The sequence below is a fragment of the Oncorhynchus clarkii genome, chromosome 29 (assembly GCF_045791955.1).
Source record: "Oncorhynchus clarkii lewisi isolate Uvic-CL-2024 chromosome 29, UVic_Ocla_1.0, whole genome shotgun sequence".
In the NCBI taxonomy this organism is placed as follows: Eukaryota; Metazoa; Chordata; class Actinopteri; order Salmoniformes; family Salmonidae; genus Oncorhynchus; species Oncorhynchus clarkii.
In genome coordinates, this window is record NC_092175.1 from 8911412 (window position 1) to 8934057 (window position 22646).

At 33.0% G+C, this 22646-nt stretch overlaps 1 protein-coding gene across 2 annotated transcripts in view; it reads left to right on the forward strand.

The window, feature by feature from the left end:
- Window positions 1–22646, forward strand: part of LOC139388107 (G protein-coupled receptor kinase 3) — a 192236-nt gene that overhangs the window by 147144 nt on the left and 22446 nt on the right. The window lies entirely within an intron of this gene.

Genomic DNA, 22646 nt, shown 5'->3' on the forward strand with positions numbered 1-22646 from the left:
CTCTCTCTATCTTTCTATTCTCTGTATTCTCTTTCTAATCTCTTTCTATTCTCTCTCTATTCTCTTTCTAATCTCTTTCTATTCTCTCTATTCTCTCTCATCTCTTTGTATTCTCTCTATTCTCTTTCTATTCTCTCTATTCTCTCTCTCTCTCTATTCTCTTTCTATTCTCTCTCTATTCTCTCTCTCCATTCTCTCTCTCCATTCTCTCTCTCTATTCTCTCTCTCCATTCTCTCTCTTCTCTTTCTATTCTCTCGCTCTCTCTCCTTTCTATTCTCTCTCTATTCTCTCTCTCTCTATTTTCTCTTTCTCTTCTCTCTCTCTCTCTCTATTCTCTTTCTATTCTCTCTCTCTCTCTATTCTCTCTCTATTCTCTTTCTAATCTCTTTCTATTCTCTCTCTCTTTCTATTCTCTCTCTTTCTATTCTCTCTCTCTATTCTCTTTCTATTCTCTCTTTTCTCTTTCTAATCTCTCTCTATTCTCTTTCTAATCTCTTTCTATTCTCTCTATTCTCTCTCTATTCTCTTTCTATTCTCTCTATTCTCTTTCTATTATCTCTCTCTATTCTCTCTCTCTCTCTATTCTCTCTTTCTCTTCTCTCTCTATTCTCTCTCTCTATTCTCTTTCTAATCTCTTTCTAATCTCTTTCTATTCTCTCTATTCTCTCTCTATTATCTTTCTATTCTCTCTATTCTCTTTCTATTCTCTTTCTCTTCTCTTTCTATTCTCTCTCTTTCTATTCTCTCTCTATCTTTCTATTCTCTGTATTCTCTTTCTAATCTCTTTCTATTCTCTCTCTATTCTCTTTCTAATCTCTTTCTATTATCTCTCTCTTTCTATTCTCTCTATTCTCTTTCTATTCTCTCTATTCTCTTTCTATTCTCTTTCTCTTCTCTTTCTATTCTCTCTCTTTCTATTCTCTCTCTCTATTATCTTTCTATTCTCTCTATTCTCTTTCTAATCTCTTTCTATTCTCTCTCTATTCTCTTTCTAATCTCTTTCTATTCTCTCTATTCTCTCTCATCTCTTTCTATTCTCTCTCTATTCTCTTTCTAATCTCTTTCTATTCTCTCTATTCTCTCTATTCTCTCTCTATTCTCTTTCTATTCTCTCTATTCTCTTTCTATTCTCTCTATTCTCTTTCTATTATCTCTCTCTCTCTATTCTCTTTCTATTCTCTTTCTCTTCTCTTTCTATTCTCTCTCTTTCTATTCTCTCTCTATTCTCTCTCTTTCTATTCTCTCTCTATTTCTTTCTATTCTCTCTCTATTCTCTTTGTATTCTCTCTATTCTCTTTCTATTCTCTCTATTCTCTCTCTCTCTATTCTCTTTCTATTCTCTCTATTCTCTCTTCTCTTTCTATTCTCTCTCTATTCTCTCTCTCCATTCTCTCTCTCCATTCTCTCTCTTCTCTTTCTATTCTCTCGCTCTCTCTTCTCTTTCTATTCTCTCTCTCTATTCTCTCTCTATTCTCTTTCTATTCTCTCTCTCTATTCTCTTTCTATTCTCTCTATTCTCTTTCTATTATCTCTCTCTATTCTCTCTCTCTCTATTCTCTCTTTCTCTTCTCTCTCTATTCTCTTTCTAATCTCTTTCTATTCTCTATATTCTCTCTCATCTCTTTCTATTCTCTCTATTCTCTCTCTATTCTCTTTCTATTCTCTCTCTCTATTCTCTTTCTATTCTCTCTATTCTCTTTCTATTATCTCTCTCTATTCTCTCTCTCTCTATTCTCTCTCTCTCTATTCTCTCTTTCTCTTCTCTCTCTATTCTCTCTCTCTATTCTCTTTCTATTCTCTCTCTCTCTATTCTCTCTCTATTCTCTTTCTAATCTCTTTCTATTCTCTATATTCTCTCTCATCTCTTTCTATTCTCTCTATTCTCTCTCTATTCTCTTTCTATTCTCTCTCTCTATTATCTTTCTATTCTCTCTATTCTCTTTCTAATCTCTTTCTATTCTCTCTCTATTCTCTTTCTAATCTCTTTCTATTCTCTCTATTCTCTCTCATCTCTTTCTATTCTCTCTCTATTCTCTTTCTAATCTCTTTCTATTCTCTCTATTCTCTCTCTATTCTCTTTCTATTCTCTCTATTCTCTTTCTATTCTCTCTATTCTCTTTCTATTATCTCTCTCTTTCTATTCTCTCTATTCTCTTTCTCTTCTCTTTCTATTATCTCTCTCTATTCTCTCTCTCTCTATTCTCTCTTTCTCTTCTCTCTCTATTCTCTTTCTAATCTCTTTCTATTCTCTATATTCTCTCTCATCTCTTTCTATTCTCTCTATTCTCTCTCTATTCTCTTTCTATTCTCTCTCTCTATTCTCTTTCTATTCTCTCTATTCTCTTTCTATTATCTCTCTCTATTCTCTCTCTCTCTATTCTCTCTTTCTCTTCTCTCTCTATTCTCTCTCTCTATTCTCTTTCTATTCTCTCTCTCTCTCTATTCTCTCTCTATTCTCTTTCTAATCTCTTTCTATTCTCTATATTCTCTCTCATCTCTTTCTATTCTCTCTATTCTCTCTCTATTCTCTTTCTATTCTCTCTCTCTATTATCTTTCTATTCTCTCTATTCTCTTTCTAATCTCTTTCTATTCTCTCTCTATTCTCTTTCTAATCTCTTTCTATTCTCTCTATTCTCTCTCTATTATCTTTCTATTCTCTCTATTCTCTTTCTATTCTCTCTCTTTCTATTCTCTCTCTATCTTTCTATTCTCTGTATTCTCTTTCTAATCTCTTTCTATTCTCTCTCTATTCTCTTTCTAATCTCTTTCTATTCTCTCTATTCTCTCTCATCTCTTTGTATTCTCTCTATTCTCTTTCTATTCTCTCTATTCTCTCTCTCTCTCTATTCTCTTTCTATTCTCTCTCTATTCTCTCTCTCCATTCTCTCTCTCCATTCTCTCTCTCTATTCTCTCTCTCCATTCTCTCTCTTCTCTTTCTATTCTCTCGCTCTCTCTCCTTTCTATTCTCTCTCTATTCTCTCTCTCTCTATTTTCTCTTTCTCTTCTCTCTCTCTCTCTATTCTCTTTCTATTCTCTCTCTCTCTCTATTCTCTCTCTATTCTCTTTCTAATCTCTTTCTATTCTCTCTCTCTTTCTATTCTCTCTCTTTCTATTCTCTCTCTCTATTCTCTTTCTATTCTCTCTTTTCTCTTTCTAATCTCTCTCTATTCTCTTTCTAATCTCTTTCTATTCTCTCTATTCTCTCTCTATTCTCTTTCTATTCTCTCTATTCTCTTTCTATTATCTCTCTCTATTCTCTCTCTCTCTATTCTCTCTTTCTCTTCTCTCTCTATTCTCTCTCTCTATTCTCTTTCTAATCTCTTTCTAATCTCTTTCTATTCTCTCTATTCTCTCTCTATTATCTTTCTATTCTCTCTATTCTCTTTCTATTCTCTTTCTCTTCTCTTTCTATTCTCTCTCTTTCTATTCTCTCTCTATCTTTCTATTCTCTGTATTCTCTTTCTAATCTCTTTCTATTCTCTCTCTATTCTCTTTCTAATCTCTTTCTATTATCTCTCTCTTTCTATTCTCTCTATTCTCTTTCTATTCTCTCTATTCTCTTTCTATTCTCTTTCTCTTCTCTTTCTATTCTCTCTCTTTCTATTCTCTCTCTCTATTATCTTTCTATTCTCTCTATTCTCTTTCTAATCTCTTTCTATTCTCTCTCTATTCTCTTTCTAATCTCTTTCTATTCTCTCTATTCTCTCTCATCTCTTTCTATTCTCTCTCTATTCTCTTTCTAATCTCTTTCTATTCTCTCTATTCTCTCTATTCTCTCTCTATTCTCTTTCTATTCTCTCTATTCTCTTTCTATTCTCTCTATTCTCTTTCTATTATCTCTCTCTTTCTATTCTCTCTATTCTCTCTCTATTCTCTTTCTATTCTCTTTCTAATCTCTTTCTATTCTCTCTCTCTTTCTATTCTCTCTCTTTCTATTCTCTCTCTCTATTCTCTTTCTATTCTCTCTATTCTCTTTCTAATCTCTCTCTATTCTCTTTCTAATCTCTTTCTATTCTCTATATTCTCTCTCTATTCTCTCTCTATTCTCTTTCTAATCTCTTTCTATTCTCTCTCTATTCTCTTTCTATTCTCTCTCTATTCTCTTTCTAATCTCTTTCTATTATCTCTCTCTTTCTATTCTCTCTATTCTCTTTCTATTCTCTCTATTCTCTTTCTATTCTCTTTCTCTTCTCTTTCTATTCTCTCTCTATTCTCTTTCTAATCTCTTTCTATTCTCTCTCTATTCTCTTTCTATTCTCTCTCTATTCTCTTTCTAATCTCTTTCTATTCTCTCTCTATTCTCTTTCTAATCTCTTTCTATTCTCTCTCTATTCTCTTTCTAATCTCTTTCTATTCTCTCTATTCTCTCTATTCTCTTTCTATTCTCTTTCTATTCTCTCTCTATTCTCTCTCTATTCTCTTTCTATTCTCTCTATTCTCTTTCTATTATCTCTCTCTTTCTATTCTCTCTATTCTCTTTCTATTCTCTTTCTCTTCTCTTTCTATTCTCTTTCTATTCTCTCTCTTTCTATTCTCTCTCTTTCTATTCTCTCTATTCTCTTTCTATTCTCTCTCTTTCTATTCTCTCTCTATTCTCTCTCTTTCTATTCTCTCTCTATTTCTTTCTATTCTCTCTCTCTCTATTCTCTCTCTTTCTATTCTCTCTCTATTCTCTTTGTATTCTCTCTATTCTCTCTCTATTCTCTCTCTCCATTCTCTCTCTCTATTCTCTCTCTCCATTCTCTCTCTTCTCTTTCTATTCTCTCGCTCTCTCTCCTTTCTATTCTCTCTCTCTCTATTTTCTCTTTCTCTTCTCTCTCTCTCTCTATTCTCTTTCTATTCTCTCTCTCTCTATTCTCTCTCTATTCTCTTTCTAATCTCTTTCTATTCTCTCTCTCTTTCTATTCTCTCTCTTTCTATTCTCTCTCTCTATTCTCTTTCTATTCTCTCTATTCTCTTTCTAATCTCTCTCTATTCTCTTTCTAATCTCTTTCTATTCTCTATATTCTCTCTCTATTCTCTCTCTATTCTCTTTCTAATCTCTTTCTATTCTCTCTCTATTCTCTTTCTATTCTCTCTCTCTATTCTCTTTCTATTCTCTTTCTATTCTCTCTCTCTATTCTCTTTCTATTCTCTCTATTCTCTTTCTATTCTCTTTCTATTCTCTTTCTCTTCTCTTTCTATTCTCTCTCTTTCTATTCTCTCTCTATCTTTCTATTCTCTGTATTCTCTTTCTAATCTCTTTCTATTCTCTCTCTATTCTCTTTCTAATCTCTTTCTATTCTCTCTATTCTCTCTCATCTCTTTGTATTCTCTCTATTCTCTTTCTATTCTCTCTATTCTCTCTCTCTCTCTATTCTCTTTCTATTCTCTCTCTATTCTCTCTCTCCATTCTCTCTCTCCATTCTCTCTCTCTATTCTCTCTCTCCATTCTCTCTCTTCTCTTTCTATTCTCTCGCTCTCTCTCCTTTCTATTCTCTCTCTATTCTCTCTCTCTCTATTTTCTCTTTCTCTTCTCTCTCTCTCTATTCTCTTTCTATTCTCTCTCTCTCTATTCTCTCTCTATTCTCTTTCTAATCTCTTTCTATTCTCTCTCTCTTTCTATTCTCTCTCTTTCTATTCTCTCTCTCTATTCTCTTTCTATTCTCTCTTTTCTCTTTCTAATCTCTCTCTATTCTCTTTCTAATCTCTTTCTATTCTCTCTATTCTCTCTCTATTCTCTTTCTATTCTCTCTATTCTCTTTCTATTATCTCTCTCTATTCTCTCTCTCTCTATTCTCTCTTTCTCTTCTCTCTCTATTCTCTCTCTCTATTCTCTTTCTAATCTCTTTCTAATCTCTTTCTATTCTCTCTATTCTCTCTCTATTATCTTTCTATTCTCTCTATTCTCTTTCTATTCTCTTTCTCTTCTCTTTCTATTCTCTCTCTTTCTATTCTCTCTCTATCTTTCTATTCTCTGTATTCTCTTTCTAATCTCTTTCTATTCTCTCTCTATTCTCTTTCTAATCTCTTTCTATTATCTCTTTCTTTCTATTCTCTCTATTCTCTTTCTAATCTCTTTCTATTCTCTCTCTATTCTCTTTCTAATCTCTTTCTATTCTCTCTATTCTCTCTCATCTCTTTCTATTCTCTCTCTATTCTCTTTCTAATCTCTTTCTATTCTCTCTATTCTCTCTATTCTCTCTCTATTCTCTTTCTATTCTCTCTATTCTCTTTCTATTCTCTCTATTCTCTTTCTATTATCTCTCTCTCTCTATTCTCTTTCTATTCTCTTTCTCTTCTCTTTCTATTCTCTCTCTTTCTATTCTCTCTCTATTCTCTCTCTTTCTATTCTCTCTCTATTTCTTTCTATTCTCTCTCTATTCTCTTTGTATTCTCTCTATTCTCTTTCTATTCTCTCTATTCTCTCTCTCTCTATTCTCTTTCTATTCTCTCTATTCTCTCTTCTCTCTCTATTCTCTCTCTATTCTCTCTCTCCATTCTCTCTCTCTATTCTCTCTCTCCATTCTCTCTCTTCTCTTTCTATTCTCTCGCTCTCTCTCCTTTCTATTCTCTCTCTATTCTCTCTCTCTCTATTTTCTCTTTCTCTTCTCTCTCTCTCTATTCTCTTTCTATTCTCTCTCTCTCTCTATTCTCTCTCTATTCTCTCTCTCTTTCTATTCTCTCTCTTTCTATTCTCTCTCTCTATTCTCTTTCTATTCTCTCTATTCTCTTTCTAATCTCTCTCTATTCTCTTTCTAATCTCTTTCTATTCTCTATATTCTCTCTCTATTCTCTCTCTATTCTCTTTCTAATCTCTTTCTATTCTCTCTCTATTCTCTTTCTATTCTCTCTCTCTATTCTCTTTCTATTCTCTTTCTATTCTCTCTCTCTATTCTCTTTCTATTCTCTCTATTCTCTTTCTATTCTCTCTATTCTCTTTCTATTCTCTTTCTCTTCTCTTTCTATTCTCTCTCTTTCTATTCTCTCTCTATCTTTCTATTCTCTGTATTCTCTTTCTAATCTCTTTCTATTCTCTCTCTATTCTCTTTCTAATCTCTTTCTATTCTCTCTATTCTCTCTCATCTCTTTGTATTCTCTCTATTCTCTTTCTATTCTCTCTATTCTCTCTCTCTCTCTATTCTCTTTCTATTCTCTCTCTATTCTCTCTCTCCATTCTCTCTCTCCATTCTCTCTCTCTATTCTCTCTCTCCATTCTCTCTCTTCTCTTTCTATTCTCTCGCTCTCTCTCCTTTCTATTCTCTCTCTATTCTCTCTCTCTCTATTTTCTCTTTCTCTTCTCTCTCTCTCTATTCTCTTTCTATTCTCTCTCTCTCTATTCTCTCTCTATTCTCTTTCTAATCTCTTTCTATTCTCTCTCTCTTTCTATTCTCTCTCTTTCTATTCTCTCTCTCTATTCTCTTTCTATTCTCTCTTTTCTCTTTCTAATCTCTCTCTATTCTCTTTCTAATCTCTTTCTATTCTCTCTATTCTCTCTCTATTCTCTTTCTATTCTCTCTATTCTCTTTCTATTATCTCTCTCTATTCTCTCTCTCTCTATTCTCTCTTTCTCTTCTCTCTCTATTCTCTCTCTCTATTCTCTTTCTAATCTCTTTCTAATCTCTTTCTATTCTCTCTATTCTCTCTCTATTATCTTTCTATTCTCTCTATTCTCTTTCTATTCTCTTTCTCTTCTCTTTCTATTCTCTCTCTTTCTATTCTCTCTCTATCTTTCTATTCTCTGTATTCTCTTTCTAATCTCTTTCTATTCTCTCTCTATTCTCTTTCTAATCTCTTTCTATTCTCTCTATTCTCTTTCTATTCTCTCTATTCTCTTTCTATTCTCTTTCTCTTCTCTTTCTATTCTCTCTCTTTCTATTCTCTCTCTCTATTATCTTTCTATTCTCTCTATTCTCTCTCTCATCTCTTTCTATTCTCTCTCTATTCTCTTTCTAATCTCTTTCTATTCTCTCTATTCTCTCTATTCTCTCTCTATTCTCTTTCTATTCTCTCTATTCTCTTTCTATTCTCTCTATTCTCTTTCTATTATCTCTCTCTCTCTATTCTCTTTCTATTCTCTTTCTCTTCTCTTTCTATTCTCTCTCTTTCTATTCTCTCTCTATTCTCTCTCTTTCTATTCTCTCTCTATTTCTTTCTATTCTCTCTCTATTCTCTTTGTATTCTCTCTATTCTCTTTCTATTCTCTCTATTCTCTCTCTCTCTATTCTCTTTCTATTCTCTCTATTCTCTCTTCTCTTTCTATTCTCTCTCTATTCTCTCTCTCCATTCTCTCTCTCCATTCTCTCTCTTCTCTTTCTATTCTCTCGCTCTCTCTTCTCTTTCTATTCTCTCTCTATTCTCTTTCTATTCTCTCTCTCTATTCTCTTTCTATTCTCTCTATTCTCTTTCTATTATCTCTCTCTATTCTCTCTCTCTCTATTCTCTCTTTCTCTTCTCTCTCTATTCTCTTTCTAATCTCTTTCTATTCTCTATATTCTCTCTCATCTCTTTCTATTCTCTCTATTCTCTCTCTATTCTCTTTCTATTCTCTCTCTCTATTCTCTTTCTATTCTCTCTATTCTCTTTCTATTATCTCTCTCTATTCTCTCTCTCTCTATTCTCTCTCTCTCTATTCTCTCTTTCTCTTCTCTCTCTATTCTCTCTCTCTATTCTCTTTCTATTCTCTCTCTCTCTCTATTCTCTCTCTATTCTCTTTCTAATCTCTTTCTATTCTCTATATTCTCTCTCATCTCTTTCTATTCTCTCTATTCTCTCTCTATTCTCTTTCTATTCTCTCTCTCTATTATCTTTCTATTCTCTCTATTCTCTTTCTAATCTCTTTCTATTCTCTCTCTATTCTCTTTCTAATCTCTTTCTATTCTCTCTATTCTCTCTCATCTCTTTCTATTCTCTCTCTATTCTCTTTCTAATCTCTTTCTATTCTCTCTATTCTCTCTCTATTCTCTTTCTATTCTCTCTATTCTCTTTCTATTCTCTCTATTCTCTTTCTATTATCTCTCTCTTTCTATTCTCTCTATTCTCTTTCTCTTCTCTTTCTATTATCTCTCTCTATTCTCTCTCTCTCTATTCTCTCTTTCTCTTCTCTCTCTATTCTCTTTCTAATCTCTTTCTATTCTCTATATTCTCTCTCATCTCTTTCTATTCTCTCTATTCTCTCTCTATTCTCTTTCTATTCTCTCTCTCTATTCTCTTTCTATTCTCTCTATTCTCTTTCTATTATCTCTCTCTATTCTCTCTCTCTCTATTCTCTCTCTCTCTATTCTCTCTTTCTCTTCTCTCTCTATTCTCTCTCTCTATTCTCTTTCTATTCTCTCTCTCTCTCTATTCTCTCTCTATTCTCTTTCTAATCTCTTTCTATTCTCTATATTCTCTCTCATCTCTTTCTATTCTCTCTATTCTCTCTCTATTATCTTTCTATTCTCTCTATTCTCTTTCTAATCTCTTTCTATTCTCTCTCTATTCTCTTTCTAATCTCTTTCTATTCTCTCTATTCTCTCTCTATTATCTTTCTATTCTCTCTATTCTCTTTCTATTCTCTCTCTTTCTATTCTCTCTCTATCTTTCTATTCTCTGTATTCTCTTTCTAATCTCTTTCTATTCTCTCTATTCTCTCTCATCTCTTTGTATTCTCTCTATTCTCTTTCTATTCTCTCTATTCTCTCTCTCTCTCTATTCTCTTTCTATTCTCTCTCTATTCTCTCTCTCCATTCTCTCTCTCCATTCTCTCTCTCTATTCTCTCTCTCCATTCTCTCTCTTCTCTTTCTATTCTCTCGCTCTCTCTCCTTTCTATTCTCTCTCTATTCTCTCTCTCTCTATTTTCTCTTTCTCTTCTCTCTCTCTCTATTCTCTTTCTATTCTCTCTCTCTCTATTCTCTCTCTATTCTCTTTCTAATCTCTTTCTATTCTCTCTCTCTTTCTATTCTCTCTCTTTCTATTCTCTCTCTCTATTCTCTTTCTATTCTCTCTTTTCTCTTTCTAATCTCTCTCTATTCTCTTTCTAATCTCTTTCTATTCTCTCTATTCTCTCTCTATTCTCTTTCTATTCTCTCTATTCTCTTTCTATTATCTCTCTCTATTCTCTCTCTCTCTATTCTCTCTTTCTCTTCTCTCTCTATTCTCTCTCTCTATTCTCTTTCTAATCTCTTTCTAATCTCTTTCTATTCTCTCTATTCTCTCTCTATTATCTTTCTATTCTCTCTATTCTCTTTCTATTCTCTTTCTCTTCTCTTTCTATTCTCTCTCTTTCTATTCTCTCTCTATCTTTCTATTCTCTGTATTCTCTTTCTAATCTCTTTCTATTCTCTCTCTATTCTCTTTCTAATCTCTTTCTATTATCTCTCTCTTTCTATTCTCTCTATTCTCTTTCTATTCTCTCTATTCTCTTTCTATTCTCTTTCTCTTCTCTTTCTATTCTCTCTCTTTCTATTCTCTCTCTCTATTATCTTTCTATTCTCTCTATTCTCTTTCTAATCTCTTTCTATTCTCTCTCTATTCTCTTTCTAATCTCTTTCTATTCTCTCTATTCTCTCTCATCTCTTTCTATTCTCTCTCTATTCTCTTTCTAATCTCTTTCTATTCTCTCTATTCTCTCTATTCTCTCTCTATTCTCTTTCTATTCTCTCTATTCTCTTTCTATTCTCTCTATTCTCTTTCTATTATCTCTCTCTCTCTATTCTCTTTCTATTCTCTTTCTCTTCTCTTTCTATTCTCTCTCTTTCTATTCTCTCTCTATTCTCTCTCTTTCTATTCTCTCTCTATTTCTTTCTATTCTCTCTCTATTCTCTTTGTATTCTCTCTATTCTCTTTCTATTCTCTCTATTCTCTCTCTCTCTATTCTCTTTCTATTCTCTCTATTCTCTCTTCTCTTTCTATTCTCTCTCTATTCTCTCTCTCCATTCTCTCTCTCCATTCTCTCTCTTCTCTTTCTATTCTCTCGCTCTCTCTTCTCTTTCTATTCTCTCTCTCTATTCTCTCTCTATTCTCTTTCTATTCTCTCTCTCTATTCTCTTTCTATTCTCTCTATTCTCTTTCTATTATCTCTCTCTATTCTCTCTCTCTCTATTCTCTCTTTCTCTTCTCTCTCTATTCTCTTTCTAATCTCTTTCTATTCTCTATATTCTCTCTCATCTCTTTCTATTCTCTCTATTCTCTCTCTATTCTCTTTCTATTCTCTCTCTCTATTCTCTTTCTATTCTCTCTATTCTCTTTCTATTATCTCTCTCTATTCTCTCTCTCTCTATTCTCTCTCTCTCTATTCTCTCTCTCCATTCTCTCTCTCCATTCTCTCTCTCTATTCTCTCTCTCCATTCTCTCTCTTCTCTTTCTATTCTCTCGCTCTCTCTCCTTTCTATTCTCTCTCTATTCTCTCTCTCTCTATTTTCTCTTTCTCTTCTCTCTCTCTCTATTCTCTTTCTATTCTCTCTCTCTCTCTATTCTCTCTCTATTCTCTTTCTAATCTCTTTCTATTCTCTCTCTCTTTCTATTCTCTCTCTTTCTATTCTCTCTCTCTATTCTCTTTCTATTCTCTCTTTTCTCTTTCTAATCTCTCTCTATTCTCTTTCTAATCTCTTTCTATTCTCTCTATTCTCTCTCTATTCTCTTTCTATTCTCTCTATTCTCTTTCTATTATCTCTCTCTATTCTCTCTCTCTCTATTCTCTCTTTCTCTTCTCTCTCTATTCTCTCTCTCTATTCTCTTTCTAATCTCTTTCTAATCTCTTTCTATTCTCTCTATTCTCTCTCTATTATCTTTCTATTCTCTCTATTCTCTTTCTATTCTCTTTCTCTTCTCTTTCTATTCTCTCTCTTTCTATTCTCTCTCTATCTTTCTATTCTCTGTATTCTCTTTCTAATCTCTTTCTATTCTCTCTCTATTCTCTTTCTAATCTCTTTCTATTCTCTCTATTCTCTTTCTATTCTCTCTATTCTCTTTCTATTCTCTTTCTCTTCTCTTTCTATTCTCTCTCTTTCTATTCTCTCTCTCTATTATCTTTCTATTCTCTCTATTCTCTCTCTCATCTCTTTCTATTCTCTCTCTATTCTCTTTCTAATCTCTTTCTATTCTCTCTATTCTCTCTATTCTCTCTCTATTCTCTTTCTATTCTCTCTATTCTCTTTCTATTCTCTCTATTCTCTTTCTATTATCTCTCTCTCTCTATTCTCTTTCTATTCTCTTTCTCTTCTCTTTCTATTCTCTCTCTTTCTATTCTCTCTCTATTCTCTCTCTTTCTATTCTCTCTCTATTTCTTTCTATTCTCTCTCTATTCTCTTTGTATTCTCTCTATTCTCTTTCTATTCTCTCTATTCTCTCTCTCTCTATTCTCTTTCTATTCTCTCTATTCTCTCTTCTCTTTCTATTCTCTCTCTATTCTCTCTCTCCATTCTCTCTCTCCATTCTCTCTCTTCTCTTTCTATTCTCTCGCTCTCTCTTCTCTTTCTATTCTCTCTCTCTATTCTCTCTCTATTCTCTTTCTATTCTCTCTCTCTATTCTCTTTCTATTCTCTCTATTCTCTTTCTATTATCTCTCTCTATTCTCTCTCTCTCTATTCTCTCTTTCTCTTCTCTCTCTATTCTCTTTCTAATCTCTTTCTATTCTCTATATTCTCTCTCATCTCTTTCTATTCTCTCTATTCTCTCTCTATTCTCTTTCTATTCTCTCTCTCTATTCTCTTTCTATTCTCTCTATTCTCTTTCTATTATCTCTCTCTATTCTCTCTCTCTCTATTCTCTCTCTCTCTATTCTCTCTTTCTCTTCTCTCTCTATTCTCTCTCTCTATTCTCTTTCTATTCTCTCTCTCTCTATTCTCTCTCTATTCTCTTTCTAATCTCTTTCTATTCTCTATATTCTCTCTCATCTCTTTCTATTCTCTCTATTCTCTCTCTATTCTCTTTCTATTCTCTCTCTCTATTATCTTTCTATTCTCTCTATTCTCTTTCTAATCTCTTTCTATTCTCTCTCTATTCTCTTTCTAATCTCTTTCTATTCTCTCTATTCTCTCTCATCTCTTTCTATTCTCTCTCTATTCTCTTTCTAATCTCTTTCTATTCTCTCTATTCTCTCTCTATTCTCTTTCTATTCTCTCTATTCTCTTTCTATTCTCTCTATTCTCTTTCTATTATCTCTCTCTTTCTATTCTCTCTATTCTCTTTCTCTTCTCTTTCTATTATCTCTCTCTATTCTCTCTCTCTCTATTCTCTCTTTCTCTTCTCTCTCTATTCTCTTTCTAATCTCTTTCTATTCTCTATATTCTCTCTCATCTCTTTCTATTCTCTCTATTCTCTCTCTATTCTCTTTCTATTCTCTCTCTCTATTCTCTTTCTATTCTCTCTATTCTCTTTCTATTATCTCTCTCTATTCTCTCTCTCTCTATTCTCTCTCTCTCTATTCTCTCTTTCTCTTCTCTCTCTATTCTCTCTCTCTATTCTCTTTCTATTCTCTCTCTCTCTATTCTCTCTCTATTCTCTTTCTAATCTCTTTCTATTCTCTATATTCTCTCTCATCTCTTTCTATTCTCTCTATTCTCTCTCTATTATCTTTCTATTCTCTCTATTCTCTTTCTAATCTCTTTCTATTCTCTCTCTATTCTCTTTCTAATCTCTTTCTATTCTCTCTATTCTCTCTCTATTATCTTTCTATTCTCTCTATTCTCTTTCTATTCTCTCTCTTTCTATTCTCTCTCTATCTTTCTATTCTCTGTATTCTCTTTCTAATCTCTTTCTATTCTCTCTATTCTCTCTCATCTCTTTGTATTCTCTCTATTCTCTTTCTATTCTCTCTATTCTCTCTCTCTCTCTATTCTCTTTCTATTCTCTCTCTATTCTCTCTCTCCATTCTCTCTCTCCATTCTCTCTCTCTATTCTCTCTCTCCATTCTCTCTCTTCTCTTTCTATTCTCTCGCTCTCTCTCCTTTCTATTCTCTCTCTATTCTCTCTCTCTCTATTTTCTCTTTCTCTTCTCTCTCTCTCTCTATTCTCTTTCTATTCTCTCTCTCTCTCTATTCTCTCTCTATTCTCTTTCTAATCTCTTTCTATTCTCTCTCTCTTTCTATTCTCTCTCTTTCTATTCTCTCTCTCTATTCTCTTTCTATTCTCTCTTTTCTCTTTCTAATCTCTCTCTATTCTCTTTCTAATCTCTTTCTATTCTCTCTATTCTCTCTCTATTCTCTTTCTATTCTCTCTATTCTCTTTCTATTATCTCTCTCTATCTCTCTCTCTCTATTCTCTCTTTCTCTTCTCTCTCTATTCTCTCTCTCTATTCTCTTTCTAATCTCTTTCTAATCTCTTTCTATTCTCTCTATTCTCTCTCTATTATCTTTCTATTCTCTCTATTCTCTTTCTATTCTCTTTCTCTTCTCTTTCTATTCTCTCTCTTTCTATTCTCTCTCTATCTTTCTATTCTCTGTATTCTCTTTCTAATCTCTTTCTATTCTCTCTCTATTCTCTTTCTAATCTCTTTCTATTATCTCTCTCTTTCTATTCTCTCTATTCTCTTTCTATTCTCTCTATTCTCTTTCTATTCTCTTTCTCTTCTCTTTCTATTCTCTCTCTTTCTATTCTCTCTCTCTATTATCTTTCTATTCTCTCTATTCTCTTTCTAATCTCTTTCTATTCTCTCTCTATTCTCTTTCTAATCTCTTTCTATTCTCTCTATTCTCTCTCATCTCTTTCTATTCTCTCTCTATTCTCTTTCTAATCTCTTTCTATTCTCTCTATTCTCTCTATTCTCTCTCTATTCTCTTTCTATTCTCTCTATTCTCTTTCTATTCTCTCTATTCTCTTTCTATTATCTCTCTCTCTCTATTCTCTTTCTATTCTCTTTCTCTTCTCTTTCTATTCTCTCTCTTTCTATTCTCTCTCTATTCTCTCTCTTTCTATTCTCTCTCTATTTCTTTCTATTCTCTCTCTATTCTCTTTGTATTCTCTCTATTCTCTTTCTATTCTCTCTATTCTCTCTCTCTCTATTCTCTTTCTATTCTCTCTATTCTCTCTTCTCTTTCTATTCTCTCTCTATTCTCTCTCTCCATTCTCTCTCTCCATTCTCTCTCTTCTCTTTCTATTCTCTCGCTCTCTCTTCTCTTTCTATTCTCTCTCTCTATTCTCTCTCTATTCTCTTTCTATTCTCTCTCTCTATTCTCTTTCTATTCTCTCTATTCTCTTTCTATTATCTCTCTCTATTCTCTCTCTCTCTATTCTCTCTTTCTCTTCTCTCTCTATTCTCTTTCTAATCTCTTTCTATTCTCTATATTCTCTCTCATCTCTTTCTATTCTCTCTATTCTCTCTCTATTCTCTTTCTATTCTCTCTCTCTATTCTCTTTCTATTCTCTCTATTCTCTTTCTATTATCTCTCTCTATTCTCTCTCTCTCTATTCTCTCTCTCTCTATTCTCTCTTTCTCTTCTCTCTCTATTCTCTCTCTCTATTCTCTTTCTATTCTCTCTCTCTCTCTATTCTCTCTCTATTCTCTTTCTAATCTCTTTCTATTCTCTATATTCTCTCTCATCTCTTTCTATTCTCTCTATTCTCTCTCTATTCTCTTTCTATTCTCTCTCTCTATTATCTTTCTATTCTCTCTATTCTCTTTCTAATCTCTTTCTATTCTCTCTCTATTCTCTTTCTAATCTCTTTCTATTCTCTCTATTCTCTCTCATCTCTTTCTATTCTCTCTCTATTCTCTTTCTAATCTCTTTCTATTCTCTCTATTCTCTCTCTATTCTCTTTCTATTCTCTCTATTCTCTTTCTATTCTCTCTATTCTCTTTCTATTATCTCTCTCTTTCTATTCTCTCTATTCTCTTTCTCTTCTCTTTCTATTCTCTCTCTTTCTATTCTCTCTCTTTCTATTCTCTCTCTTTCTATTCTCTCTATTCTCTTTCTATTCTCTCTCTTTCTATTCTCTCTCTTTCTATTCTCTCTCTTTCTATTCTCTCTATTCTCTCTCTATTATCTTTCTATTCTCTCTATTCTCTTTCTAATCTCTTTCTATTCTCTCTCTATTCTCTTTCTAATCTCTTTCTATTCTCTCTATTCTCTCTCTATTATCTTTCTATTCTCTCTATTCTCTTTCTATTCTCTCTCTTTCTATTCTCTCTCTATCTTTCTATTCTCTGTATTCTCTTTCTAATCTCTTTCTATTCTCTCTATTCTCTCTCATCTCTTTGTATTCTCTCTATTCTCTTTCTATTCTCTCTATTCTCTCTCTCTCTCTATTCTCTTTCTATTCTCTCTCTATTCTCTCTCTCCATTCTCTCTCTCCATTCTCTCTCTCTATTCTCTCTCTCCATTCTCTCTCTTCTCTTTCTATTCTCTCGCTCTCTCTCCTTTCTATTCTCTCTCTATTCTCTCTCTCTCTATTTTCTCTTTCTCTTCTCTCTCTCTCTCTATTCTCTTTCTATTCTCTCTCTCTCTCTATTCTCTCTCTATTCTCTTTCTAATCTCTTTCTATTCTCTCTCTCTTTCTATTCTCTCTCTTTCTATTCTCTCTCTCTATTCTCTTTCTATTCTCTCTTTTCTCTTTCTAATCTCTCTCTATTCTCTTTCTAATCTCTTTCTATTCTCTCTATTCTCTCTCTATTCTCTTTCTATTCTCTCTATTCTCTTTCTATTATCTCTCTCTATTCTCTCTCTCTCTATTCTCTCTTTCTCTTCTCTCTCTATTCTCTCTCTCTATTCTCTTTCTAATCTCTTTCTAATCTCTTTCTATTCTCTCTATTCTCTCTCTATTATCTTTCTATTCTCTCTATTCTCTTTCTATTCTCTTTCTCTTCTCTTTCTATTCTCTCTCTTTCTATTCTCTCTCTATCTTTCTATTCTCTGTATTCTCTTTCTAATCTCTTTCTATTCTCTCTCTATTCTCTTTCTAATCTCTTTCTATTATCTCTCTCTTTCTATTCTCTCTATTCTCTTTCTATTCTCTCTATTCTCTTTCTATTCTCTTTCTCTTCTCTTTCTATTCTCTCTCTTTCTATTCTCTCTCTCTATTATCTTTCTATTCTCTCTATTCTCTTTCTAATCTCTTTCTATTCTCTCTCTATTCTCTTTCTAATCTCTTTCTATTCTCTCTATTCTCTCTCATCTCTTTCTATTCTCTCTCTATTCTCTTTCTAATCTCTTTCTATTCTCTCTATTCTCTCTATTCTCTCTCTATTCTCTTTCTATTCTCTCTATTCTCTTTCTATTCTCTCTATTCTCTTTCTATTATCTCTCTCTCTCTATTCTCTTTCTATTCTCTTTCTCTTCTCTTTCTATTCTCTCTCTCTCTTTCTATTCTCTCTCTATTCTCTCTCTTTCTATTCTCTCTCTATTTCTTTCTATTCTCTCTCTATTCTCTTTGTATTCTCTCTATTCTCTTTCTATTCTCTCTATTCTCTCTCTCTCTATTCTCTTTCTATTCTCTCTATTCTCTCTTCTCTTTCTATTCTCTCTCTATTCTCTCTCTCCATTCTCTCTCTCCATTCTCTCTCTTCTCTTTCTATTCTCTCGCTCTCTCTTCTCTTTCTATTCTCTCTCTCTATTCTCTCTCTATTCTCTTTCTATTCTCTCTCTCTATTCTCTTTCTATTCTCTCTATTCTCTTTCTATTATCTCTCTCTATTCTCTCTCTCTCTATTCTCTCTTTCTCTTCTCTCTCTATTCTCTTTCTAATCTCTTTCTATTCTCTATATTCTCTCTCATCTCTTTCTATTCTCTCTATTCTCTCTCTATTCTCTTTCTATTCTCTCTCTCTATTCTCTTTCTATTCTCTCTATTCTCTTTCTATTATCTCTCTCTATTCTCTCTCTCTCTATTCTCTCTCTCTCTATTCTCTCTTTCTCTTCTCTCTCTATTCTCTCTCTCTATTCTCTTTCTATTCTCTCTCTCTCTATTCTCTCTCTATTCTCTTTCTAATCTCTTTCTATTCTCTATATTCTCTCTCATCTCTTTCTATTCTCTCTATTCTCTCTCTATTCTCTTTCTATTCTCTCTCTCTATTATCTTTCTATTCTCTCTATTCTCTTTCTAATCTCTTTCTATTCTCTCTCTATTCTCTTTCTAATCTCTTTCTATTCTCTCTATTCTCTCTCATCTCTTTCTATTCTCTCTCTATTCTCTTTCTAATCTCTTTCTATTCTCTCTATTCTCTCTCTATTCTCTTTCTATTCTCTCTATTCTCTTTCTATTCTCTCTATTCTCTTTCTATTATCTCTCTCTTTCTATTCTCTCTATTCTCTTTCTCTTCTCTTTCTATTCTCTCTCTTTCTATTCTCTCTCTTTCTATTCTCTCTCTTTCTATTCTCTCTATTCTCTTTCTATTCTCTCTCTTTCTATTCTCTCTCTTTCTATTCTCTCTCTTTCTATTCTCTCTATTCTCTTTCTATTCTCTCTCTTTCTATTCTCTCTCTATTCTCTCTCTTTCTATTCTCTCTCTATTCTCTTTGTATTCTCTCTATTCTCTTTCTATTCTCTCTCTCTCTCTATTCTCTCTCTCTCTCTATTCTCTTTCTATTCTCTCTATTCTCTATTCTCTCTTCTCTTTCTATTCTCTCTCTCTTCTCTTTCTATTCTCTCGCTCTCTCTTCTCTTTCTATTCTCTCTCTCCTTTCTATTCTCTCTCTATTCTCTCTCTCTCTATTTTCTCTTTCTCTTCTCTCTCTATTCTCTTTCTATTCTCTCTCTCTCTCTATTCTCTCTCTTTCTATTCTCTCTCTCTATTCTCTTTCTATTCTCTCTATTCTCTTTCTAATCTCTCTCTATTCTCTTTCTAATCTCTTTCTATTCTCTATATTCTCTCTCATCTCTTTCTATTCTCTCTATTCTCTCTCTATTCTCTTTCTATTCTCTCTCTCTATTCTCTCTATTCTCTTTCTATTATCTCTCTCTATTCTCTCTTTCTCTTCTCTCTCTATTCTCTCTCTCTATTCTCTTTCTATTCTCTCTCTCTCTCTATTCTCTCTCTATTCTCTTTCTATTCTCTCTCTTTCTGTTCTCTCTCTATTCTCTTTCTATTATCTCTCTCTCTCTATTCTCTTTCTATTCTCTTTCTCTTCTCTTTCTATTCTCTCTCTTTCTATTCTCTCTATTCTCTTTCTATTCTCTCTCTTTCTATTCTCTCTCTATTCTCTCTCTTTCTATTCTCTCTCTATTTCTTTCTATTCTCTCTCTATTCTCTTTGTATTCTCTCTATTCTCTCTCTATTCTCTCTATTCTCTATTCTCTCTTCTCTTTCTATTCTCTCTCTATTCTCTCTCTCCATTCTCTCTCTCCATTCTCTCTCTCTATTCTCTCTCTCCATTCTCTCTCTTCTCTTTCTATTCTCTCGCTCTCTTTCTATTCTCTCTCTCCTTTCTATTCTCTCTCTATTCTCTCTCTCTCTCTATTCTCTCTCTATTCTCTTTCTATTCTCTCTCTCTATTCTCTTTCTATTCTCTCTATTCTCTTTCTATTATCTCTCTCTATTCTCTCTCTCTCTATTCTCTCTTTCTCTTCTCTCTCTATTCTCTTTCTAATCTCTTTCTATTCTCTATATTCTCTCTCATCTCTTTCTATTCTCTCTATTCTCTCTCTATTCTCTTTCTATTCTCTCTCTCTATTCTCTTTCTATTCTCTCTATTCTCTTTCTATTATCTCTCTCTATTCTCTCTTTCTCTTCTCTCTCTATTCTCTCTTTCTAATCTCTTTCTAATCTCTTTCTATTCTCTCTATTCTCTCTCTATTCTCTTTCTATTCTCTCTATTCTCTTTCTATTCTCTCTATTCTCTTTCTATTCTCTTTCTCTTCTCTTTCTATTCTCTCTCTATTATCTTTCTATTCTCTGTATTCTCTTTCTAATCTCTTTCTATTCTCTCTCTATTCTCTTTCTAATCTCTTTCTATTATCTCTCTCTTTCTATTCTCTCTATTTTCTTTCTATTCTCTCTCTATTCTCTTTGTATTCTCTCTATTCTCTTTCTATTCTCTCTATTATCTCTCTCTCTATTCTCTCTATTCTCTATTCTCTCTTCTCTTTCTATTCTCTCTCTATTCTCTCTCTCCATTCTCTCTCTCTATTCTCTCTCTCCATTCTCTCTCTTCTCTTTCTATTCTCTCGCTCTCTCTTCTCTTTCTATTCTCTCTCTCCTTTCTATTCTCTCTCTATTCTCTCTCTCTCTCTATTCTCTCTCTATTCTCTTTCTATTCTCTCTCTCTATTCTCTTTCTATTCTCTCTATTCTCTTTCTATTATCTCTCTATTCTCTCTCTCTCTATTCTCTCTTTCTCTTCTCTCTCTATTCTCTTTCTAATCTCTTTCTATTCTCTATATTCTCTCTCATCTCTTTCTATTCTCTCTATTCTCTCTCTATTCTCTTTCTATTCTCTCTCTCTATTCTCTTTCTATTCTCTCTATTCTCTTTCTATTATCTCTCTCTATTCTCTCTTTCTCTTCTCTCTCTATTCTCTCTCTCTATTCTCTTTCTAATCTCTTTCTAATCTCTTTCTATTCTCTCTATTCTCTCTCTATTCTCTTTCTATTCTCTCTATTCTCTTTCTATTCTCTCTATTCTCTTTCTATTCTCTTTCTCTTCTCTTTCTATTCTCTCTCTATTATCTTTCTATTCTCTGTATTCTCTTTCTAATCTCTTTCTATTCTCTCTCTATTCTCTTTCTAATCTCTTTCTATTATCTCTCTCTTTCTATTCTCTCTATTCTCTTTCTATTCTCTCTATTCTCTTTCTATTCTCTTTATCTTCTCTTTCTATTCTCTCTCTTTCTATTCTCTCTCTCTATTATCTTTCTATTCTCTCTATTCTCTTTCTAATCTCTTTCTATTCTCTCTCTATTCTCTTTCTAATCTCTTTCTATTCTCTCTCTATTTATTTCTATTCTCTCTCTATTCTCTTTGTATTCTCTCTATTCTCTTTCTATTCTCTCTATTATCTCTCTCTCTATTCTCTCTATTCTCTATTCTCTCTTCTCTTTCTATTCTCTCTCTATTCTCTCTCTCCATTCTCTCTCTCCATTCTCTCTCTCTATTCTCTCTCTCCATTCTCTCTCTTCTCTTTCTATTCTCTCGCTCTCTCTTCTCTTTCTATTCTCTCTCTCCTTTCTATTCTCTCTCTATTCTCTTTCTATTCTCTCTATTCTCTTTCTATTATCTCTCTCTATTCTCTTTCTATTATCTCTCTCTATTCTCTCTCTCTCTATTCTCTCTTTCTCTTCTCTCTCTATTCTCTTTCTAATCTCTTTCTATTCTCTATATTCTCTCTCATCTCTTTCTATTCTCTCTATTCTCTCTCTATTCTCTTTCTATTCTCTCTCTCTATTCTCTTTCTATTCTCTCTATTCTCTTTCTATTATCTCTCTCTATTCTCTCTTTCTCTTCTCTCTCTATTCTCTCTTTCTAATCTCTTTCTAATCTCTTTCTATTCTCTCTATTCTCTCTCTATTCTCTTTCTATTCTCTCTATTCTCTTTCTATTCTCTCTATTCTCTTTCTATTCTCTTTCTCTTCTCTTTCTATTCTCTCTCTATTATCTTTCTATTCTCTGTATTCTCTTTCTAATCTCTTTCTATTCTCTCTCTATTCTCTTTCTAATCTCTTTCTATTATCTCTCTCTTTCTATTCTCTCTATTTTCTTTCTATTCTCTCTCTATTCTCTTTGTATTCTCTCTATTCTCTTTCTATTCTCTCTATTATCTCTCTCTCTATTCTCTCTATTCTCTATTCTCTCTTCTCTTTCTATTCTCTCTCTATTCTCTCTCTCCATTCTCTCTCTCTATTCTCTCTCTCCATTCTCTCTCTTCTCTTTCTATTCTCTCGCTCTCTCTTCTCTTTCTATTCTCTCTCTCCTTTCTATTCTCTCTCTATTCTCTCTCTCTCTCTATTCTCTCTCTATTCTCTTTCTATTCTCTCTCTCTATTCTCTTTCTATTCTCTCTATTCTCTTTCTATTATCTCTCTATTCTCTCTCTCTATTCTCTTTCTATTCTCTTTCTCTTATCTTTCTATTCTCTCTTCTATTCTCTCTATTCTCTTTCTATTCTCTCTCTTTCTATTCTCTCTCTATTCTCTCTCTTTCTATTCTCTCTCTATTTCTTTCTATTCTCTCTCTATTCTCTTTGTATTCTCTCTATTCTCTTTCTATTCTCTCTATTATCTCTCTCTCTATTCTCTATTCTCTCTTCTCTTTCTATTCTCTCTCTATTCTCTCTCTCCATTCTCTCTCTCCATTCTCTCTCTCTATTCTCTCTCTCCATTCTCTCTCTTCTCTTTCTATTCTCTCGCTCTCTCTTCTCTTTCTATTCTCTCTCTCCTTTCTATTCTCTCTCTATTCTCTCTCTCTCTCTATTCTCTCTCTATTCTCTTTCTATTCTCTCTCTCTATTCTCTTTCTATTCTCTCTATTCTCTTTCTATTATCTCTCTCTATTCTCTCTCTCTCTATTCTCTCTTTCTCTTCTCTCTCTATTCTCTTTCTAATCTCTTTCTATTCTCTATATTCTCTCTCATCTCTTTCTATTCTCTCTATTCTCTCTCTATTCTCTTTCTATTCTCTCTCTCTATTCTCTTTCTATTCTCTCTATTCTCTTTCTATTATCTCTCTCTATTCTCTCTTTCTCTTCTCTCTCTATTCTCTCTTTCTAATCTCTTTCTATTCTCTCTATTCTCTCTCTATTCTCTTTCTATTCTCTCTATTC